General features: G+C 46.7%; 1 long non-coding RNA gene across 1 annotated transcript in view; it reads right to left on the bottom strand.

Moving 5' to 3' along the window:
* Positions 1 to 214: 214 nt before the first annotated feature.
* LOC134947637 (uncharacterized) overlaps positions 215 to 7,305 on the bottom strand; it is a 125,766-nt gene continuing 118,675 nt past the window's right edge. Inside the window, exon 3 of the long non-coding RNA XR_010182670.1 lies at positions 215 to 359. This is a non-coding gene — a long non-coding RNA (uncharacterized LOC134947637). The remainder of the gene's footprint in view (positions 360 to 7,305) is intronic.

Raw genomic sequence — 7,305 nt, 5'->3', positions numbered from 1 at the left:
GTGCTGATTCTGGTTACCTACATCAATAATTTAGTAAAAAACAAAGTCTCCTTCCAACAGTAATGTAAGCAAAACAACTAAACAACTCACAGGCTGGGCTGGGCGGCAGCTGCAGCAATAATGTATTGGTGAAGTGCAGTGTATCAATATAGTTCATTGCATTTATACTAGAGATGTACGGTTTGTTTTTATAGAAATCTGAACTCACCCAAATTTAGGGGATTCGAGTTGAACCGAATCACAATTCGGAGCTTCCCCCAGTTCGGACCTCAGATTTAAAATCAGAGTGTAGGGTTTTGCTTGTACGGCCCTCGTGATTTCAGGTGCCATTTCACACAGGAAAGTGTGGTCAAACTTGACTGGAAATGACAGGAAATAAATGTTATTGATTTTAATAATACTGTAGGTACAAAAATAGCTCCAAATTAAATCAGTTTTCAAGAAATCCAAAACCAAACCCAAATCTAAACCAAAACACTTGAGGGTGGTTTTGCCAAAACTGAAAAACAAAAACAAAACACTGAGGGTCCGCGCACATCTCTAGTTTATACCTTATAACTGTTAGAGAAGAGTGGGCAGCAAACTTTACCAAGATGGCCACTGCATCCTCACGGTCCATGCATGACCTTGCACCCCTGTGCCATCTTAGACAGTTTATGACTCCCATGTACTGCACAGCATGCAACACGTTACTCCGGGGAAGTCTTACTAAAGATATAACATCTGCAGTACTGCCACCGCTGTCTCTGGTAATAACATAACCACTTACTCTGTGCTATATTCTGTTACTGCTGTTACCGCTGGCAACCACTGTTATATTGAATAAACCTCCAAACTTGCTTAAGGACAAACTGTTTGGTCTCAACTCCATTTCACATTCTATTGGTGCCTATCGTTCTACACCAATAGGACACATCAGCGATAACCTCTAGTGATCAATTAGAAAGGCTTACTCTCGCTGTGACCAATCAGTCTGTTTGTCATCTGCGTTGCTGCTACGCAAGACTAAGGTATTTATTCTGCATCTGCCTTGTTTTTCAATTCCTTGTGGATTGCAAGCCTCAAGAAAGAAGAGGATGGATTTAGCTGAGTCATACATTAGTGAAGAAGTAACTGGAAAAGTCTTTAAATAAAGGATTCTAGTCACATAGTTAGTGGTATTTTTTATTTTTTTTTAAATGGCACTACTAGTCTCCAACTGGATGAAAGGACATACAAGCACAATGCTTATCTCCCAGAATGGCTAGCACTGGTAACTGTACAAGCACCAGCATGCTCTGACAAAGGGCCTGATTCAGACCCTGTCGCTGATGTGCAAAAATCGCTATGAAATTATTTTTGTACATCTGCGCATGCACGTATGCTGGTACACGCATGTGCAAGGTCTGAAACTGCGTTCTCTTCAGAACGCAGTTTATGACCTGGAGGGGGGTGGGAAGGGGTGTCGACACTGCATTTTGTGGGCATCAACAATCCGTTTAAGGGTCATGGACTGGACAACGGAGGCGTGTCCGGACCGTTGCTGGGATAGGTTGCGGCGGCTGCGTGATGTCACACACAGCCGCTGTGACCCTTAACATGGTGGGTAGCCGACTGCCTTCGCTTGGCTGTGTAGGCAGAGGGCTACTCGAAACATGCAAAAGTTTCACCACCGTGCAATGCTTTTGCATGTCATTGTCTGCAGCTGCCAGGGGGAGGAAGGGTGGATCCGGCATGGGGAGCGGTCTTGCCCTGTGCTGGATGTCCCGCCCCCCCGCATGTCAAAGAATTTGATCGTAGACGTGCATTTTTTCACACATCTACTATAAGGTCGGAATTACCACCAAAGGACTGGTGCAGGGGTCTCCAGCTGGAGGGAAAGTAGAGCAGTGTACAAGGCATCCCTTGATCAGTCTGGGCGGTTCTGCAGCAGTGCTACTGGCTGCAGTGTGCTGTTCCAGGCACTCTGCAAGCCATATACAGGTGCCGTGGAGCAACAATGGTGCCATCTCCAGGGCCTGGGCGATGACACAGCTCGCACACCCCCAGTTACGACCCTAATCTGGCAGCCATTGGTATGCTGGCACTTGTTGTTTGACTGTACACCCAGGTAATTTAGAGCTCCCGGTTTAGTGCTGTTGGGACCAATAGTGCTCTCAGCATTGGGCAATTTTCCCTAGTGGAGGAAGCCTATATTCAATTTGAGGACCACTTTCCCTAAGAAAATCAGGTTTGTCCTAAACAAGCCGGGCTGTGTGACCTTATGACATGGGGAACCCCAAGCTACAGGTTTCTCTGTTATAATGTGAACAGGCTGGCCTGTTTGTGGCATTGATGTGGAATCCCATGCATCCTTTTTCCTGAGTGCAGTATACAATTTAGACAGTTAAAAGATAGACAGTCATTAGGTCGACACCACATGGTCAACAGTCAATAGGTCAACAGGGTCAAAAGTCAAACAGTCAAAAGATTGACACAAACAATTGTGTTATTTTATGTTTTTAAACATTTTTTTCCAAAATTTGTTGAAATTTGTTCGCTCACCATGCTTCGGGCTCGGTGGCTCGCTATGCTATAATTCACTTGCCACAAGATTTCTAAAGGTAATAGTTTGTGACATGGATAGTAGATGGAAAAAAAAGTTATGTAAAAGCATGAAAAATCTCTAAAAATAACATGTCGACGGTAGTGATGAGCGGGTTCGGTTCCTCGGAATCCGAACCCGCCCGAACTTCAGGTTTTTTTACACGGGGCCGAGCGAATTGGATCTTCCCGCCTTGCTCGGTTAACCCGAGCGCGCCCGAACGTCATCATCCCGCTGTCGGATTCTCGCGAGGCTCGGATTCTATCGCGAGACTCGGATTCTATATAAGGAGCCGCGCGTCGCCGCCATTTTCACACGTGCATTGAGATTGATAGGGAGAGGACGTGGCTGGCGTCCTCTCTGTTTAGACTAGAGTACTAGAGAGAGACACTAATTTTGGGGAGCATATTATAAGGAGGAGTACTACTTGCTGCTGATAGTGTGACCAGTGACCACCAGTTTAATTAATCCGTTCTCTGCCTGAAAAAAAACGATACACAGTGTGACACAGTCACATACCATATCTGTGCTCAGCCCAGTGTGCTGCATCATATGTAATACTGTATATCATTATCTGACTGTGGTGAGTGCTCACTGCTCACACAGCTTAATTGTGGGGGAGACTGGGGAGCAGTTATAGCAGGAGTACATATTTTAAGTACAGTGCACACTTTTGCTGCCAGAGTGCCACTGCCAGTGTGACTGACCAGTGACCACTGACCACCAGTATTGTGATTGTCTGCTGACCACCAGTATATTGTGATTGTCTGCCTGAAAAAGTTAAACACTCGTCGTGTGGTGTTTTTATAAACGCATTCTGCAGACAGTGTCCAGCAGGTCCGTCATTACATAATATATACCTGTCCGGCTGCAGTACTAGTGTGATATATATATATTTTAATTTTATCTCATTATCATCCAGTCTATATTAGCAGCAGACACAGTACGGTAGTCCACGGCTGTAGCTACCTCTGTGTCGGCAGTTGCTCGTCCATCCATAATTGTATACCACCTACCCGTGGTTTTTTTTTTTTCTATCTTCTTGATACTAGTAGCTTACTTTAGGAGTCTGCAGTGCTGAGTCTGACAGACAGTGTCCAGCAGGTCCGTCATTACATAATATATACCTGTCCGGCTGCAGTACTAGTGTGATATATATATATATATATATATTAATTTTATCTCATTATCATCCAGTCTATATTAGCAGCAGACACAGTACGGTAGTCCACGGCTGTAGCTACCTCTGTGTCGGCAGTCGCTCATCCATCCATAATTGTATACCACCTACCCGTGGTTTTTTTTTTCTTTTCTATCTTCTTGATACTAGTAGCTTACTTTAGGAGTCTGCAGTGCTGAGTCTGACAGACAGTGTCCAGCAGGTCCATCATTACATAATATATACCTGTCCGGCTGCAGTACTAGTGTGATATATATATATATATTTTAATTTTATCTCATTATCATCCAGTCTATATTAGCAGCAGACAAAGTACGGTAGTCCACGGCTGTAGCTACCTCTGTGTCGGCAGTCGCTCGTCATCCATAAGTATACTAGTATCCATCCATCTCCATTGTTTACCTGAGGTGCCTTTTAGTTGTGCCTATTAAAATATGGAGAACAAAAATGTTGAGGTTCCAAAAATAGGGAAAGATCAAGATCGACTTCCACCTCGTGCTGAAGCTGCTGCCACTAGTCATGGCCGAGACGATGAAATGCCATCAACGTCGTCTGCCAAGGCCGATGCCCAATGTCATAGTACAGAGCATGTAAAATCCAAAACACCAAATATCAGTAAGAAAAGGACTCAAAAATCTAAAATAAAATTGTCGGAGGAGAAGCGTAAACTTGCCAATATGCCATTTACCACACGGAGTGGCAAGGAACGGCTGAGGCCCTGGCCTATGTTCATGGCTAGTGGTTCAGCTTCACATGAGGATGGAAGCACTCAGCCTCTCGCTAGAAAAATAAAAAGACTCAAGCTGGCAAAAGCACAGCAAAGAACTGTGCGTTCTTCGAAATCCCAAATCCACAAGGTGAGTCCAATTGTGTCGGTTGCGATGCCTGACCTTCCCAACACTGGACGTGAAGAGCATGCGCCTTCCACCATTTGCACGCCCCCTGCAAGTGCTGGAAGGAGCACCCGCAGTCCAGTTCCTGATAGTCAGATTGAAGATGTCAGTGTTGAAGTACACCAGGATGAGGAGGATATGGGTGTTGCTGGCGCTGGGGAGGAAATTGACAAGGAGGATTCTGATGGTGAGGTGGTTTGTTTAAGTCAGGCACCCGGGGAGACACCTGTTGTCCGTGGGAGGAATATGGCCATTGACATGCCTGGTGAAAATACCAAAAAGATCAGCTCTTCGGTGTGGAAGTATTTCAACAGAAATGCGGACAACATTTGTCAAGCCGTGTGTTGCCTTTGTCAAGCTGTAATAAGTAGGGTAAGGACGTTAACCACCTCGGAACATCCTCCCTTATACGTCACCTGCAGCGCATTCATAATAAGTCAGTGACAAGTTCAAAAACTTTGGGCGACAGCGGAAGCAGTCCACTGACCAGTAAATCCCTTCCTCTTGTAACCAAGCTCACGCAAACCACCCCACCAACTCCCTCAGTGTCAATTTCCTCCTTCCCCAGGAATGCCAATAGTCCTGCAGGCCATGTCACTGGCAATTCTGACGAGTCCTCTCCTGCCTGGGATTCCTCCGATGCATCCTTGCGTGTAACGCCTACTGCTGCTGGCGCTGCTGTTGTTGCTGCTGGGAGTCGATGGTCATCCCAGAGGGGAAGTCGTAAGACCACTTTTACTACTTCCACCAAGCAATTGACTGTCCAACAGTCCTTTGCGAGGAAGATGAAATATCACAGCAGTCATCCTGCTGCAAAGCGGATAACTGAGGCCTTGGCATCCTGGGTGGTGAGAAACGTGGTTCCGGTATCCATCATTACTGCAGAGCCAACTAGAGACTTGTTGGAGGTACTGTGTCCCCGGTACCAAATACCATCTAGGTTCCATTTCTCTAGGCAGGCGATACCGAAAATGTACACAGACCTCAGAAAAAGAGTCACCAGTGTCCTAAAAATGCAGCTGTACCCAATGTCCACTTAACCACGGACATGTGGACAAGTGGAGCAGGGCAGGGTCAGGACTATATGACTGTGACAGCCCACTGGGTAGATATATGGACTTCCGCCGCAAGAACAGCAGCGGCGGCACCAGTAGCAGCATCTCGCAAACGCCAACTCTTTCCTAGGCAGGCTACGCTTTGTATCACCGGTTTCCAGAATACGCACACAGCTGAAAACCTCTTACGGCAACCGAGGAAGATCATCGCGGAATGGCTTACCCCAATTGGACTCTCCTGTGGATTTGTGGCATCGGACAACGCCAGCAATATTGTGTGTGCATTAAATATGGGCAAATTCCAGCACGTCCCATGTTTTGCACATACCTTGAATTTGGTGGTGCAGAATTATTTAAAAAACGAGAGGGGCGTGCAAGAGATGCTGTCGGTGGCCAGAAGAATTGCGGGACACTTTCGGCGTACAGGCACCACGTACAGAAGACTGGAGCACCACCAAAAACGCCTGAACCTGCCCTGCCATCATCTGAAGCAAGAAGTGGTAACGAGGTGGAATTCAACCCTATATATGCTTCAGAGGTTGGAGGAGCAGCAAAAGGCCATTCAAGCCTATACAATTGAGCACGATATAGGAGGTGGAATGCACCTGTCTCAAGCGCAGTGGAGAATGATTTCAACGTTGTGCAAGGTTCTGCTGCCCTTTGAACTTGCCACACGTGAAGTCAGTTCAGACACTGCCAGCCTGAGTCAGGTCATTCCCCTCATCAGGCTTTTGCAGAAGAAGCTGGAGACATTGAAGGAGGAGCTAACACAGAGCGATTCCGCTAGGCATGTGGGACTTGTGGATGGAGCCCTTAATTCGCTTAACAAGGATTCACGGGTGGTCAATCTGTTGAAATCAGAGCACTACATTTTGGCCACCGTACTCGATCCTAGATTTAAAACCTACCTTGGATCTCTCTTTCCGGCAGACACAAGTCTGCTGGGGTTCAAAGACCTGCTGGTGAGAAAATTGTCAAGTCAAGCGGAACGCGACCTGTCAACATCTCCTCCTTCACATTCTCCCGCAACTGGGGGTGCGAGGAAAAGGCTCAGAATTCCGAGCCCACCCGCTGGCGGTGATGCAGGGCAGTCTGGAGCGACTGCTGATGCTGACATCTGGTCCGGACTGAAGGACCTGCCAACGATTACGGCCATGTCGTCTACTGGCACTGCATATGATTCTCTCCCCATTGAAAGAATGGTGGAGGATTATATGAGTGACCGCATCCAAGTAGGCACGTCAGACAGTCCGTACTTATACTGGCAGGAAAAAGAGGCAATTTGGAGGCCCTTGCACAAACTGGCTTTATTCTACCTAAGTTGCCCTCCCACAAGTGTGTACTCCGAAAGAGTGTTTAGTGCCGCCGCTCACCTTGTCAGCAATCGGCGTACGAGGTTACATCCAGAAAATGTGGAGAAGATGATGTTCATTAAAATGAATTATAATCAATTCCTCCGTGGAGACATTGACCAGCAGCAATTGCCTCCACAAAGTACACAGGGAGCTGAGATGGTGGATTCCAGTGGGGACGAATTGATAATCTGTGAGGAGCGGGATGTACACGGTGATATATCGGAGGATGATGATGAGGTGGACATCTTGCCTCTGTAGA

The sequence above is a fragment of the Pseudophryne corroboree genome, chromosome 8 (genome assembly GCF_028390025.1).
Source record: "Pseudophryne corroboree isolate aPseCor3 chromosome 8, aPseCor3.hap2, whole genome shotgun sequence".
Lineage (NCBI taxonomy): Eukaryota > Metazoa > Chordata > Amphibia > Anura > Myobatrachidae > Pseudophryne > Pseudophryne corroboree.
Note: the sequence above shows the minus strand (reverse complement) of the source record. Positions and strands in the feature narration are given on the sequence as shown.